General features: G+C 48.8%; 1 long non-coding RNA gene across 1 annotated transcript; it reads left to right on the top strand.

Annotated features, from left to right (window-relative positions):
• LOC132542788 (uncharacterized) lies at positions 1-1138 on the top strand. Its single transcript, XR_009553762.1, has 2 exons — positions 1-176; positions 825-1138. It is a non-coding gene; the product is annotated as an uncharacterized LOC132542788 (long non-coding RNA).
• Positions 1139-16603: the final 15465 nt, after the last annotated feature.

Below are 16603 nucleotides of genomic sequence, written 5' to 3'. Positions count from 1 at the left end.
CTGCAATTAACATCATGGTGCCTTTTGCTTTACTCTTGTTTGAGACATCACTTCCTGCAATTAACATCATTGCTTTACTGTTGTTTGAGACAACACTTAGAAGTAGCCTGTCTGCAAAAGGAGAGCAACTTGTGATGGCAGTTGGAAGGACAGAAGGACAAGTTCAGAGTCTTCAGGTGAGTGTGAGCACCATCCCTCAGGGCAGAGCATGGAAGTTCCTTTGCTCCATCAAAAGAAAAATTTCCCAGTGGTAGAGAAGCAACCTGCCTGCCTGACACCTCAGGGCCCCAAGTTCACTTCCTGGCACCACTCACTGCCAAAGCTGAGCAGTGCTTTGACCTCTCTCCCTGCCCCTCCTCTTTTGTTCTCTCTCTCCGCAAGAAGTCAATAAGTTCACCAATTAATCACTCTGAAAGAAAAGATAGAACAACAGCAGGCAGTGTACATGTGAGATGGTGTGCGCAAAGGCCAGAGCAGTGCCTCCTATTCCCCACCCCGACTTCTTCACACACTCGCCACAGCATGAAAGAGAGAGAGGCACACACTTGACCTTCCTCTCTTCTCCACTCAACCCACACACAATGAGACCTGAACAAGAACAAAAACTGTCCAGAGGAGAGAGAATTAGAAACCAGAGCATGAACTCTGCGAGGCTCTGCCCCAGAGCAAGAGTGCCATTGACATGACAGCCAGCATGTTGGTGACAAACTTGAGTTCACGGAGCACCAACACAGAGCACCAAGCAACTGGCTGGTGCCATGTGTTCCTTCAGATCTCACAGAAGGCGGTGACCAGTAAACACAGTTGTGTTGTGTCATTACTAGGCAACTTGGCTGAGAGGGCCTTTCACGTGACAAGCAGCTTGTCCAAGAACAAGGGACACGGCCAAGCTCCTGAAAGACATAAGGGCTGGACATCGAGGCCTCCGGTCCACAGGCTGATGAGAGTGGACATGCCCAGTTGATTGTGGTTCAGGCAGAAAAAAAGACTTTTGCCACCCGGGTCAGCTTAGCCAGTGAAGCCCAGGACTCCTGAGGTTCCTGGTCCAATCCTTAGCATGGAATGTTCTGGAGTGGTGTTCTGACTTCTGTTCCCACGAACCCATATGTCAAATAAGCAAAAGCACATCTTGTTAAAATAGATGCTGACTGTGTGCAACTCCATTACAGCTGTGATCCATCTTTATGGAGTCTCCCTTGTGCTTTGAGTTAAGGCTTTTTTGTTTTTTGTTTGTTTTTGCCTCCAGAGTTATTGCTGGAGCTTGGTGCCAACAATACAAATCCACTGCTCCTGGCTGCCTTCCCCCCCCCCACGCCCTCATTTTAATGGATAGACGGAGAGAAAGTAAGAGAGGAGTGGGACATATAGAGGGAGAGAGAAAGATAGCCAGCTGCAGGCCTGCTTCACCACTCACGAAGCATCCTCCCTACAGGTAGGGAGCCTAGGATTGAACCCAGATCCTTGAGTGGGACTTTGCACTTAGTACTATATGTTTTTTTTTAATTAGATTTATTCATTTATTCCCTTTTGTTTCTCTTGTTGTTTTATTGTTGTAATTATTGATGTCGTCGTTGTTGGATAGGACAGAGAGAAATGGAGAGAGGAGGGGAAGACAGAGAGTGGGAGAGAAAGACTCCTGCAGACCTGCTTCATGGCCTGTGAAGCAACTCTCCTGTAGGTGGGGAGCCGGGCTCAAACCGGGCCTTATGCTGGTCGTTGTGCTTTGCACCACGTGTGCTTAACCCGCTGTGCTACCGCTCAAATCCCAGTACTATGTGTTCTTAACAAGTGTGCCACCACTCAACCCCCTTATGTCCTAATTTTGTAAATCAATATTAAAATCACTAATGAAAAAAAAAAAGAATATGATGGAAGCTAGGGTTGGTGGTTTCTGAGGCCAGTCATGAAAGATCTTCAGTCTTGGGCTATGGTGTTTGCTGGCTCCAGGGAACAACCACCCTGCTTGGAGAACCCTCAGGCAATTCAGTGGAGGCTCCACCCCACGGCCAGTAGGGACTTCAGCCTGCAGGCCCGTCCCTGTCCCCTTGGAAGTGGATCCTCCAGCCCCAGTGGCACCTTCATGATGTCAGCATGAGTTAACCTTCCTGTGAGCTCCAAGCAAGAACTGGCCACCCAGCTCCTTCCAAAGTCCTGACCCACAGCCTGCAGCGAAAGCCTGAGTAGTGCTTCAAGCCATGAATACTTAGAGTAGCTACAACAGCCCCTCTTTGGGGAGGAGATGGCAGAAGCGAACTGACACATCCTAGAATGATGCTCAGTCACAGACCAGAGAAAGAAGGTAAACTTCTGGAAATGCCTTTGCACTCACAGGGCAAGGGGACTGCTGATGGTGCAGGAGTCTCTGGACTCCTGCTCGTGATAGTGGTTAACACCGCACTCCTGAAGATGGGTTCTGAAATGAGAGCAGCCTAGAAGATTCCCAGCTGTGACCATGTACTGTGAGCTCAGACTAACAGGGACTCAGGTCACACAGGCTCCAGTGCTAAATATATATATATGTATTTATACACATTTCCTCATGTTTGAGAGCTATCTGCCCTAATCCATCTTTCTAGGCCTATTCTCAATTCAGATGCCTTCTTCCCAGACAACACTTTTAGCCTACCTGCACGTTAGCTGTCAGGCTCAGGAAAAATTACTAAAGTTATGGGCCCCTTGGAACATACCTAAAATTGACTTCTTAGCTTATTTCCACATTAAGACCCCTGATTTCATCTGCTCTATTCCTACCTTTGGGTTCCTATTTATTAAACAGTTTGTCCTGCTTTATAGTTGACTGCCTTTCAGCCACCAAGTTACAGATGCTACCATGACGTCAACCTGATGCCAACCTGACTTCCCTGGGCAGACAACCTGAGCAGTATGTCCTGGAACCTCCTGTCCCCAGAGCCCTGTCCCACTAGGGAGAGATAGAAATAGGATGGGGGTGGGGATCCACCTGCCAGCACCCATATCCAGTGGAGAAGCAATTGCAGAAGCCAGAACTCCCACCTTCTGTTCCCCATAAAGAATTTGGGTCCAGGTTCCTAGAGGGATAAAGAATAGGGAAGTTTCCAATGGAGGGGATGGGGACACAGAGCTCTGGTTGTGGGAACTGTGTGGAGTTGTACCCCTGTTATGCAACAATCTTGTCAGTCATTATTAAACCACTATATTAACTTTTTAAAAAAATCACACCAGCTTCATGCTCGGATCAGAAATTACAGCACCACACACCCCCAAAAGACACACACAGGTTCTTCTTTGCATGAATGAAGGTTTCATCCCTCAGGGTGACACCCATTCACAAAAAGCACTCAATCTGTCAAGGAACTTCCATCCTTCATTCCTGCCCCACCCTGGGAACAAGAACTAGATGTTCTCTTCAAAATGACTTATAGATTCCTTGCACCCCGGTGCAGAATGGGAAGTTGTAATGTTGAGGGCATAGGAGGCAGGGTTGCGCAAAAGGAGTCCTCATGCCAGCTAGCCTAAGGCCAAGGGCACTGAGTTTGCAGAGGAGAGTGGAGCTTGCCTCTGGCTCTGCCACTCGCTGATTATGGAAGCATGGAGGTGGGGGTGAAACCCAGTTTCTGCTTCTACAACTCGGCCATGATCCTGTGTCCTCTCTCTCTAAGCTTCAGGAGGCTGACGCCTTGGGAAATGTCAAGTGACATATATTGTTTACTTTGTCATTTTATTGGGGGGGATAATGTTTTACAGTACAGCTGTTGACATACTAAGGGAATGAGTATGGGTACATACATATCCATAAGTTAGGGGCAACTATATTCCCCAAATTAAAGTGCGTACCAGTCCTCTGTGATTAGACTTAGCCCTAACAAGCTCAACAATGTGGTAGAACAGCCTAAAACGGGACCATCAATTTACCAGCCGAATGTCTATTACATAGGCCTCAACACCCTTCTCTTCAACACCCTGTTTCAGGTCCCTTAGTCACTGTGTCCACTCAGCTCACCACACACACACACACACACACACACACACACACACACACACACACACACACACACACACACACACAGACAAGCAAAAAGCAACTGCTGAGAGTGGTGAGTCACTGCAGGTGACGAAACAGAGCAACAACACTGTATGTACCCATATGTCTGTGTGTCTCTATGTTTAATAAAGCTCTATTCTATTCTATTCTATTCTATTCTATTCTATTCTATTCTATTCTATTCTATTCTATTCTATTCTATTTTATGTCCAGCTAGAATCTCTCTCTATGTTTCTTCTGCCATGTCAAGGTGAAGTTTACTTGTCTACTTCTCTTTCTTTTTTTTTCCCACAAGCTGTATTTATTTTTATGAGAAAGACTTGCAAGGAGAGCTAGAGGGGGGGAGGGAGAGGGAGAGGTAGAGAGAGAGAGAGAGAGGAAGAGAGAAAAAAACATTTTACTACTCAGCTCTGGTTTATGACAGTGCTGGGGATTGAACCTGTGACGTCTGGGACTTCAGATAAGCAATTCCTGTGCTCTTAACAGGTTGAGCCATCTCAGCCTTTATCTGTTTTCTCTCTTTTATTCTTCCCTCTGTTTATGGAAACAGAGAGAAAAATGCCCTCATCACTTCCCCTCTTGTCTGCTGGATGTGAGGGTGATCTGACTGAGACATCACCCCACTGCTTGCCAGGGTTGACTTGGCTGATGTGGCTGGCAAGGCAGGTGTCCCCTTCCCTCTTCACAGCTCCCTGTGTGTCCCTCCAGAAATGCTTGGTGAAAGAGGAAGGCCTTGCCTGTCTTCAGTGAGTATGTGTGTGTGTGTGTGTGGCGGGGTGTAGTAGCTGTGCTCCCCTGCTAGAATCCCCAGACAAGTTCCCTTCTAGTCTGCTGTTGGGCTCTTCCTGATATGTTAGGGTTTTCTCTTTGGTCTTCAGCTTTAGTGGCGGGTGACTTTTACTCAAGTGTGTGCATGCAGGCCAGGCTGCTGTCACTATGTGGTGACAGATTCAGGCCAGGTGCTAGTAAAAGGCTGAAGCAAGCTGAGACCTGAATACATGTTCCTGCCCAGCAGGGCAAGAGACCCCGGGGCTGGCTCAGGACAGTCTCGTGAACTTGGCCTGTTCTGGTCCAGCCTTTTACCAGGAAGTCCACAGCAGTGCCAACACAGAACTCTCAGAACACACCGTCATCAGAAGAGTATCTAGAACTAGAGCCAGTCCACAGAGACAGGACCTACTGGGGATGCCTGGGTCAGAGGCAGGCCTCTCTTGGGTCACGTTTTCAAGCTGACGACGTGGCTAACCCAAAGTAACACCGTTCTGTTTTGATCATCAAAAAGCAGAAACAAACAGGACCTTTACAATTATGTGTAAACGGGAACAGGTGGTGGCACATCTGGTTAAGTGCACACATTACAGTGCGCAAGGACACAGGTTCAAGCCCTTTGTCCCCAACTCCAGGGGGAAGCTTCACAAGTGGTGAAGCAGGGCTGTAGGTGTCTCTTGGTCTCTTTCCCAGCCTACCTCCTCCTCCCATCTCAAATTCTTTCTGTCTCTATCCTATAATCAATCAATACATGAAATTATGTGAAAAAAACACTGGAATCGGCATATGTGCATATGTTTGATAAAGCATTCTTTTATTTGATACACATATTAACCAGAGCACTACTCAACTCTGGCTTATGGTGGTGCAGGAGATTGAACCTGAGACTTTGGCGCCTCAGCCATGAGAGTTTCTTTGCAGAGCCGTTGTGCTATCTATCCCCAAAGCATTATTTTACTTTATGGCCCGTTAGAATCAATCTCTGTTTCTTCTCCCATGTCAAGGTGAAGTTTACTTGTCTCTCCTTCCCCCCATCCCAAAGCTTAGAAGAATATCAGGGTAGTGATAGCAACAACACAGATTAAAACATGGCTCGGAGGAAGAAAACTTCCAGGGTCTGTGCCTTTATTTATTTATTTATTTATTTATTTATTAGTATTATTTTTTTTACCTGGTCATATTCAGGACTGGCTATTTCTTGTAGAATGTTTTTGGAGCCCTTTTCAGCAGAAAGGGAAGAGTCTTTTTGCAGTGCCTTTTAGGACCTTGACAAGCCTGTTCTCAGGTATGTGGTCAAGTCTGAAGCAGGACTCTCACAGGCCAGTTGTCCCCTTTGAAATCTGACACCCTATGGCAGTCAATTTGGTCTTGTGCCTCCCCAGCCCTTCACTGGGATGTGAGGGTTAGTCCCCATCTCATGCCCCCCCCCCAAGCCAGGGAAGCAGGGGGCCTGGTTGGGCTCCAGGTGTTTGCAGCCCAGGTCAGCAGCTTTGCCAGCACCAGGGCGCACCTGTGTCTGCACTGGGGGGGTCCTGTCAGCAGGGGTGGGCTTCACCACACACACACACATATTTGCAGAAACACCAGGAGCTTCCCCTGTGTGCTGGGTGAATGAAGAATTCCCACAGGCAGACTTTGCTGGCAGGAGGGTTCTGGAGACACAGGTGTTGGCAGCTGATGTGACTGCACAGGAGGTGCTGCTCAGGGCATTGGACCCTGGGGTCCTTGTCCGACTCAGAGAGGAGCCCAGAAAGACACATTCCAGAGAGGCAGAGCTTGACTGGAAGGGAGACATTTGCCAAAAAGAAGCTTTGGAGCAGCAGAGAAACAGGGTCCCTCTCTCTCCCTCTCTATCAAATAAATTAATAATACACATCTACCAAGCTTTGGTGCTGTGATCATTCACTCTGTCTCTTCCTCTCTGTCTCTATTAGATAGATGATAAATCCATCCATAGATAGGTGACAGACGGATGGATGGAGCTGATCAAGTTCGGGGGTGTTAGTATAGGGATGGGGCCAAGGCCAGGCTGTGAGTTCCCACCATTCAGGCCTGGAGGAGACAGAGACCCCCTCAGCCTCACCTCCAGGCCATGCCCACCCCCTGGGGGAGGGGGAGGGGGAGGTGCGACCCTCCTGGGTGCCTCCACGCTTCCAAGACCTGGGGGTGCTCAAGAGCAGGTGGAAGCCCCTGGGGGGAAGAGCAGCTCTGACATCACAGAAACTGGGGAGTTGCAGAGTGGGAGTCCTTGTCCAGGGCTTCCTGGGACCCAGCTCCTGCCATCGCCCCTGACCCCCCTTCTTGCCTTGCTGCTGGGGTGAGTCCGGGGTGAGCCTCTGGCACCCTGTGCAGATGGAGGTGGAGGGTGCTGGGCGGGGTCCAAGAGTGTGTTGGGGGAGGCAGGCAGGCACCCCAGCCCTAAGCCTGCGCCCTGCCTGCGCAGCCCTGCGCCTCATGGCCAGCAGAGGGCGCCCGCAAGCAGCTAAAAGGCTGGGCGGTGGCGGGCATGCTCAGTGTGCAGGCAGAGGGACAAACTGACTCAAGGATCCCCAGACAGCAGGGACCCAAAGGAGACTCCTGCGGGTTCCCAGCGCACTGGCCACCCCCTCCCCGCGCACCCCAGGGTGCCCGTGGCGCATCTCGTCCCCGCACCCCAGCCCCAGAAAGCATCCCTGCTGCTCCTGGCCTCACTGTTGCCCACCTGCAGGCCGCCAGTCCCAGGTCCCAGGTAGGCGCCCTAGGGCTGTTCCTGCCCTATGCACCCCACCCCACGCACCCCAGGGAGCGCAGCACCCAGGGAAGGAAGTCTTTCTCTGGTGTCTTTCCTTCCCCTCCAAGGAGTAAAAAGCTTTCTCCAGGAGCAAACGGGAAGTTCATCACTCTGACATAGTTGCCTTATGTCAACTGCCCCCTGCTATGCAGTGTAGCCTACTGGAAAGTGGTGCTAAGGACCTGTCTGCTGACACATGTCGAGTGTCACTCTGAGTAGAAGAGCCCACTGGGTACAGGACACATCAGTGGGGGGGGTGTGTGTGTGAGAAACAAGTGTTAACTGCAGGGCGGCACACGGGGTGGGTACCGGACCTCCAGGTGAACCCCAACTGCCAGCCCTCAAGATGGCAGCTAGGGAGGTGGCTCAGCAGGCAGAGTGCACGCTGTTCATGCAGGAGACGCCTTTAAGATTCTCTTACAGGATAAGAGCTCTATGGGACACATTGTGCCAAGGTTAGGTACCTGGTACCATGATCAGAAAGACACCATTTGGGGCCAGAGACGTGAGCCAGTGGGTGTAGAGTGTGCACAGACTCTGGGTTTGGTCCCTAATGCCACATGGGAACACCACACACAGCAGAGAGTCATGCATGTCAGGAGATTAAGGGGAGTCTGAGGCTCCCCACCTGGTGAGGTGAGTCAGTGAGAGATTGTCTCCTCAGCAGGACGGCAGACATGACTAGTGACCCAGCACTGGGCACACACCAGGTCGTGTCTGGTGTTGCGAGTGGTTTCCACCACACCACCTCAGGAGCTCCACGCTCACACCACAGTGGTCGCACAGGCTTAGCCAAGGGGCTTTCCAGCTACTTCCCTGCAAAGGGACCAAGCTGCAGGCTGCTGCTTAGAAGGAGACACCAGGGGTCAAGGAGGCATCTCAGAGGCAGATAATGGGTGAGAGACCTCACAGCCCGCCGCGGGAGACCTAATCACCAGCAGCCAGGCCTAACTGGCACTGAGTCACATGGGCAAAGCAGCCCTCTGAGCCCTGAGCTGTGTTTCCTTGTGCAGAGGGCAGGTTTGGCTGCTGGCGTGACTGGGAAGGAGGCATGCAGCAGCCTGGCCTCCAGTGCCCACCAGCAGCCAGCACCAGGGTGACTGCTTTACCCAGCAGACCTGTGGGCAGATGGAGTGTGATCAGGGTCTTCTCCGAGGAAGGTCGGCCTGGACACCTGCAGCAGGGACGTGTGTGTGTGTGTGTGTGTGTGTGTGTGTGTGTGTGTGTGTGTGTGTGTGTGGTGGGGGGCTGTGTTTCACTGGGTTTCAGTCCCAATCAACAGTAGAGACTGCACTCAGTAAACAGGCGGTGGACATCTAGTTTCCATAATGCACTTAGCTAGAGAAGCCATTCTCTGACTCTCAAATCGTCATCAGAAAGTCCAAGTTCTTTATCCCTGGGCAAGGCTGGACCTCAGCATGCTCTTGGACATGAGTGCTCCCAACAGAACCCCCCTCGGAACAGGCACTGCCCAGAAACCCTGTGAACTAGTGAGAGACTCTGTTCAGCATTGCTGTTTGAAATGATGTCTTTTGCGTAAGGACCCGCGTTCAAGCCCCTGGACTCCACCTGCAGGGGGGAAGCTTCACGAGAGTGATAACGCAGGGCTGCAGGTCTCTCTCTCCCTCTCTCTCTTTCTTTCTCACTTTCCCTTTCTTCTTCTCCTGTCTCACCCTTCCTTCTAAATTTCTGTTCAGTAAAATAAAAAGGAAATACTTTAAAAGGGAACAACTAAAAAAACTCTGACTATTAAAAGAAATAAAAATATGTCTTACTGCTTCTATATTGGTATGAAGCCAGTCCTCTAGGCTCCTTGAATTTCCCAGGTTCTGTGTGATTGAATCAGTGACTGATAGATTTCAGTACTGTGTAGGTTCCAACAGCAGACCAAATGGAGAATGGAGAGTCCTTCTGGGAAGTAATGGAAAACCAAGCATACAGAGCATCATCAACAGTCCCCAAGGAACAAAGTGGGTAGGGTAAACTCCTCTATTCCTTCTCACTGCTTCTGTGATGATGTTGAGAAGAAAGACACGGATGGTCGCTGCTGTGGTGATGGATCTCACAGTCTTGCTTCCTCCTTGACACTAGCCTGGGCTTTGTCAATACGCTTGTCTCTGTCTCCGTTTGGTGACCAGAAGCAGCTGCAGTTCTCCCAAGGACCCAGCTCACTTGTCTGCTAGTAGTCAGGTCGGGTGCAGTTTGCTTCGTTGGTTGGTTGGGTTGTTTGTTTCTGTTCCTTGCTTGTCTGGCTCTCATGGAAAGATGGCACAACCACCGCAACAGAACCTGACTCTCACCTTTCTCAGATCATTTTCTCACTCCTGCCGACTCCATTTGCTCCAGACGTTTTCTTTTCTAGTTGACTAAATAGCACATGTATTTTCTCTAAATCTTCTCAGGTCCTTTATAAATAGAAGCAGGTGCTGAGACAAAACATCACGAACAAAACAGGAAGACCACCTTTGGAATAGTCCAGCGTTTTTGTTTGACCAGAAGGGAAAAGAAATATTGGTGCTCTCTGCCAGTTTAAACTGAACCACTCTCTTCGAGAACAGTTGAATGATGAGATATACATCTTGTTTGGCAAGTGCGGGGGAGGGGGGGAATTAATGTTTTACAGTTGCGAGTAAATACAATAGTTTGTACATGCAGAACATTTTTCAGTTTTCCAAATAAGAATATAACCTCCACTAGGTCCTCTGTCATCCTTTTCCAGGATCTGTCCCCCACCCCATACCCACCCCAGAGTCTTTTACTTGGGTGCAATACACCAATAAAATTTTCAACAGTTGGGAGTTGGGTGTTGGCGCAGGTGGTGAAAAGCGCAAGACCTGCGTTAACAATCCCAGTTCAAGTCCCCGGCTCCCCACCTGCAAGGGGAGTCGCTTCACAGGCAGTGAAGCAGGTCTGCACGTGTCTTTCTCTCCCCCTTTCGGTCTTCCCCTCCTCTCTCCATTTCTCTCTGTCCTATCCAACAACGACGACATCAATAACAACAAAACAACAAAGGCAACAAAATGAAGTAAATAAATATAAAGAAAAAAATTAAAATTTTCTACAGCTTGGGATTTTCATGGATTTGGATTAGGTCAAGACGGAGCTAGTTATGCTGAGAGTGGTGACTCTGTCACACACGGTGGGATTTGTACCCATTGCTCTGGGTCTGGTTGCCTTATTTACTGTTACCTTTTCCTACACAGTTGTGTCTGGGAAATTTTAGCTTCAGCATAAGGGGTGGGGGTGGGGGTGGGGGTGGGGGTGGGGGCAGTATACCTTTTTCTTTTTTATTTGTTTTTCGGTGAACCTTTATTAAAAAATATTTTTATATTTATTTTTCCCTTTTTGTTGCCCTTGTTTGTTTTAATTGTTGTTGTAGTTATTGCTGTTGTTGATGTCATCATTGTTAGATAAGACAGAGAGAAATGGAGAGGGGGAGAGAAAGAGAGACATCTGCAGACCTGCTTCACTGCCTGTGAAGTGACCCCCCCCCCCCGCAGGTGGGGAGCCAGGGGCTCAAACCTGAATCCTTAGGCAGGTTCTTTTGCTTTGTGCCACAGGCTCTTAACCCAACTCCCCAGTGTACCTTTTTCTTGGTCTGTTATCTGGGGCTTCTCTCCTTGCATTTTGGTGAGTTAACTCTTTCTTTGCCTTGACATTCTCTTTTCTTTACAAGACACTTTCCTTTTTTGACCTTGCTCTTTACTTATCTACTACTTACTCAGTGAAGTTCAGTCTGACTTTCTTGATCTAAATTCTTGGTTTTTCACTTACTTGACCTTCTGTATAATCACTTGCACAACCTCAAACTTTTGCGCATACTCAATCCCTCTGGACATTTAAGTCTTACATGTATATTTTCAATTTTTTATTCTGTCTCTATGACTTAGTAATAGGTGTTTGGTTCCACTCTTAGTTTTATTTTTTAAATTTTTAAATTATATTTATTTATTTACCCCTCTGTTGCCCTAGTTTTTGTTGTTGTTGTAGTTATTGATGTTGTTATTGATGTTGTCATTGTTGGATAGAACAGAGAGAAATGGAGAGGGCAAGGCAAGACTGAGGGGGAGAGAAAGACACCTGCAGACCGCTTCACCGCCTGTAAAGGGACTCCCCTGCAGGTGGGGAGCCAAGGGCTCTTACTGCATCCTTATGTTGGTCCTTGTGCTTAGTGCCACTTGCATTTAACCTGCTACTGCCTGACTCCCTCCTTAGTTTTATTGTAACCAGCCTTGGAATCCCACTAGGAAACGGAGAAGACTGGAGCCTGGATTGAATGAAGATGAAAGGAATTCATTGCGCAGGCCAGAATGCCCAGATCCTTCTGGAAGCTTTTTGACCTACAGAAGCAGATATGGCACATGTGATTCTGTCCCAGTTTCTCTTCCCCCACCCCACCAGAAGAGAGGGAGCAAGTTTTACAGAAGCTAAAGGTGTTACCTCATTTTTTGTTAGATAGGACAAAGAGAAATGGAGAGAGGAGGGGAAGACAGAGAGGGGGAAAGACAGACACCCTCAGACCTGTTTCACTGCCTGTGAAGAGACTCCCCGGCAAGTGGGGAGCCAGGAGCTCTAACCTGGATCCTTTAGCTAGATTCAGGATCCTTTTGCTGGTCCTTGAGCTTAACTTGCTGCATTACTGCCCGACTTTCTCTCTCTCTCTCTCTCTCTCTCTCTCTCTCTCTGTCTTTCTTTTTCACCAGAGCACAGCTCAGCTCTAGCTTATGGGGTGCAGGGGATTGAACCTTGGACTTTGCAGCCTCAGTCCTGAGAGTCTCTGCATAACCACCATGCTGTCTCCTGCAGGCCGCCTCCGTGGACGTGCCGCGGCCATGGCTCCAGAGGCGTGTAAGTCGCCCTCACTGGGTGTGTTTCAAAAGCACTTGAGCGGGACCGTGCGCGGGCCAAGCTACCAGGGGAGCCCTAGCCACTAGGCTCCCTCGCGCTGCACCTCTCGAGAGATCCTCGCCCCAGCTGTCTCAGATGCCAGCTGTCTCAGCCGGTTGCCTCGCTGGCGGGGTGGGGGCCGCCATGGTGCACATCCTGCAGCAGAGCCTGTCGCCAGGATCCATGGACCCTTGGGGACGCTCCGAAGGATGCCCGGGATGCTGTGTGGTTGAGGTGAGCCCTGAGGCGGGACCGGCCTCGAGTCACTTGGGAGCCCCGGCCCCCCCCCCCCCCCCCCCCCCGCCAACGTGCCTTGTCCTGGGAGGGGGCGCTGGAGGCGCTTGGCCCATGAGGGGCAGGGCAGGCCGCGGGGAGCCTCCTGCAGGGGCGTGAACCCAGCTTCTGAGGGACCAAGTGATGCTCCGGTTCTCTCTCTGCCCCCCTTCATTAAAATCACTAAAAATCAAGCCATCTGCATTTAATGAATGAATCCAGGTGGAGCCTGGAGCCCAAGCGGACCAGGCTGACCTTGGGCAGCTCCCTGGAGGCAGCTCCACCCCACCAGGGGCTCAGGGCAGAGGCACGTCTTTGGGTCTCTGGCGCTGAGGTCCCTTGGTGCTGGTGTTGTGGGAGGTGTCTCCACTCCCCCCCGTGGGGTGGGGACCTGCCCTGCTGTCTGAGCCCACCTGGGTCAGGCTGAGTGGAACCTTGAAGAGGGAAAGGCCTGTGACTCCAGGAGTTCCTTGTAGAGCGCCCTCCCCATGCCTCTTAAATGGTGGGCAGCACAGATCCCAGGATTGTGGATTTGGCACCTGGTGTGTTCAGCATTGGTTTTTCTAAAATGACTGGGTAGTTAAAAAAAAAAAAAATACACACACCCACCAAGAGATAAAACTTTTAAAAAAATATTTATTTCCTTTTTGTTGCCCTTGTTGTTGCAGTTATTATGGTTGAAGTCGTTGTTGGATAGGACAGAGAGAAATGGAGAGAGGAGTGGAAGACAGAGGGGCAGAGAAAGACACCTGCTACCTGCTTCACTGCTTGTGAAGTGACTCCCCTGCTGTTGGGAGCGGGGACTCCAACCGGCATCCTTATGCTGGTCCTTGTGCTTTGTGCCACGTGCGCTTAACCCACTACACTACAGCCCGACTCCCATGGATAAAGCTTTTTTAGGTCTGGGTGGTGGCGCACCTGGTTGAACGCACATGTTACAGTGTGCAAGGTCCTAGGGTCGAGTCCCTGGTCCTCCCCACTTGCAGGGGGAAAGCTTTTCGAGTGGTGAAGCAGCCTTGTAGGTGTCTCTCTGTCTCTGTCTCTGTCTCTGTCTCTGTCTCTCTGTCATCCCCTTCCCTCTCAATTTCAGACTGTCTCTACCCAATAAATGAAGATAATAAAATTTTAAAAGGGGAGGCCAGGTGGTGGCGCACCTGGTAGAGGGCACATGTTACAGTGAGTAAGGTCCCAGGTTCGAGTCCCTGCTCCCCACCTACAGGGAGGAAGCTTCACAAGTGGTGAAGCGGGGCTGCAGGTGTCTCTTTGTCTCCCCCTCCCTCTTGATTTCTGGCTGTCTCTATCAAATAAAAATAATGTCTTTAAAATAAGGTTTGGATTCTCAAGCTGGAGGTCCAGAGTTCATTTCCCAGCAGAACATGTGATAGAGTGATTCTCTGCTTCTCTCTCTTCCTTTTTTTCCTGAATCCCCCCCCCCAGGTTTGTTTATTAAAAGAGAACCAGAGCATCACTCTGGCACAGGGGACTCCAGGGGTCCAGCTAGCTAGTTCATGCTTGGCTTTATCCACAGCGCGAGGCAGCAGCACAGTGCTTTTGTACAAAAGAAAAATCTCTAAGCACACACACACACACACACACACACAGCAGTGCCTCACACACACATTTCTTACATGAGTTTGAGAGAGGCCAACACAGATGAGTGAAGGAAATTCTGCCGACGCCCTACCCACATGGAAAGAACTTACATCATGAAAACCGCAGGTGACCTGCAACACATCTCCCACACTCCCAGAAAAAACTTACCTTGCTCCCACCTGCACTGGACATATCTAGAGACTTCCTTGAGGCCAGACACCATAGGAAGCCAGAAAATATCCATGAATACATCAGTAAATCCAAGCGAATCTGATGCTCGCCAGCTGAGCTATTGCCTCAGCTGCCTTTACCCCTTACTAAGGTAGCAATTTAATTTCATGTGTTACTTAAATTTTATTAAGTTTACTAGAGATGGAGATCAAGAGACAAAGATGGGTGAGAAAGACACCTGCAGCCCTGCTTTACCACTTGTGTGTCCCCTGCAGGTGGGGACCAGGGTTCTGAACCTGAGTCTTCAGATGTTATATGAATGCATTCAGCCAAGTGCGCCACAGCGGTACCCCAGCGTAAATATTTAAGCACTTCATTTTGATTAACACCCATACGTTTTGATATATTTAAAATATTTTATAATTTCCATTAGGATTTCTTTTATTCATGGGATATATCAAATACATAGTTATTTCACTTGGCCTTAAATTTTTTTTTAAATTTTTTACCTCCAGGGTTATTGCTGGGCTCGGTGCCTGCACCACGAATCCGCTGCTCCTGGAGGCCATTTTTCCCCCTTTTGTTGCCCTTGTTGTAGCCTTGTTGTGGTTATTATTGTTGTTGTTAATATCGTTTCTTGTTAGATAGGACAGAGAGAAATGGAGAGGAGGGGAGGACAGGGGGAGAGAAAGATAGACACCTGCAGACCTGCTTCACTGCCTTTGAAGCGACTCCTCTGCAGGTGGGGAGCCCACATGGGATCCTTATGCCACTGGTCCTTGTACTTTGGGCCACTTGTGCTCAACCCCCTGTGCTACCACCAGACCCTCTACTTTGTTTGATTCTGTTGTGATTGTTTTGCTGTCAAGAGATCATGCTCAATCATTTCAGTCCATTTTTTTTTTTTCATTTCTGACCCTTTTAATTTTCATTTCTGTCCCTTTAAATTTTTTTCCATGTTTCTTTTTCTTGCCTCCAGGGTTATTGCTCTGGCTCAGTGCCTGCACTACAAATCCACTGTTCCTGGAGGCTAAGTTTTCCCTTTTGTTGCCCTTGTTGTTTATTGTTGTTGTTATTACTTGTTGTTATTACTGTCGTTGTTGGATAGGACAGAGAGAAATGAAGAGAGGAGGGAAAGACAGAGAGGAGAGAAAGATAGAGACCTGCAGACCTGCTTCACCGCCTGTGAAGGGATTCCCTTGTAGGTGGGAGCTGGGGGCTCATACTGGGATCCTTAAGCTGTTCCTTGTGTTTTGTGCTATGTATGCTTAACTTGCTGCGCTACCACCTGGGCCCCCTATTTTTTAATTTATTTTTTAAAGAGTGTCAGTCTTAGGTGCAGGGTGACTGATGGTGCACCTGTTTGTGAGCACATGTTACAATGCAACAAGGACCAAGGTTCAAGCCCCCTCCCTCACCTGTACGGGGACAGCTTCACAAGCAGGGCCGCATGTGTCTCTCTCTTTCTCTTCTTTGCTATCTTCCCCATCCCTCTTGATTTCTCTGTCCCTATCCGATAAAAAAACAAAATATTTAAAAAGAGTACCAATCTTTTAAATTTTTCTTATCTTTATTTATTGGATAGAGACAGCCAGAAATTGAGAGGAAGGGGGAGGTATGGAGGGTGAGAAACACCTGCAGCCCTGCTTCACCACTTGCAGAGCTTTTGAAAGGCATATGTATTCAATGACTGGGTATAGTATCCTATAACTGTCAGATCAAGTGGATCCATACTGTTAATGCTGGTTGTTTCTTTAAATTAATTTTGTCTACTTACTTATGAGAGTGAGGACGAATGCAAAGCACACCGGAAAAATTAACTCTGTCCCATGAAATGCCTGGCATCAAACTCAGGGCTGCATGCTTCCAGGTCTGGCACTCTACCCACTGAGCCATCTCTTAGGCCACAGTATACTATGCTTTTAGATACTGTCCCTCTATTTTCTTCTGTTGATTATTGGAAGCAGCTGTTAATTTAATTTTACTTTATTAAAGTAATGTTCATTTGTGAGAATGTTACAATTTTTAAAATATATATTTATTTATTCCCTTTTGTTGCCCTTGTTGTTTTATTGTTGTAATGATTATTGTTGTTGTCATTGTAGGATAAGACAGAGAAA

The sequence above is a fragment of the Erinaceus europaeus genome, chromosome 13, assembly GCF_950295315.1.
Source record: "Erinaceus europaeus chromosome 13, mEriEur2.1, whole genome shotgun sequence".
Classification (NCBI taxonomy): domain Eukaryota; kingdom Metazoa; phylum Chordata; class Mammalia; order Eulipotyphla; family Erinaceidae; genus Erinaceus; species Erinaceus europaeus.
The sequence above is the reverse complement of the archived record's forward strand: the minus strand, read 5'-3'. Positions and strand labels throughout refer to the sequence as shown.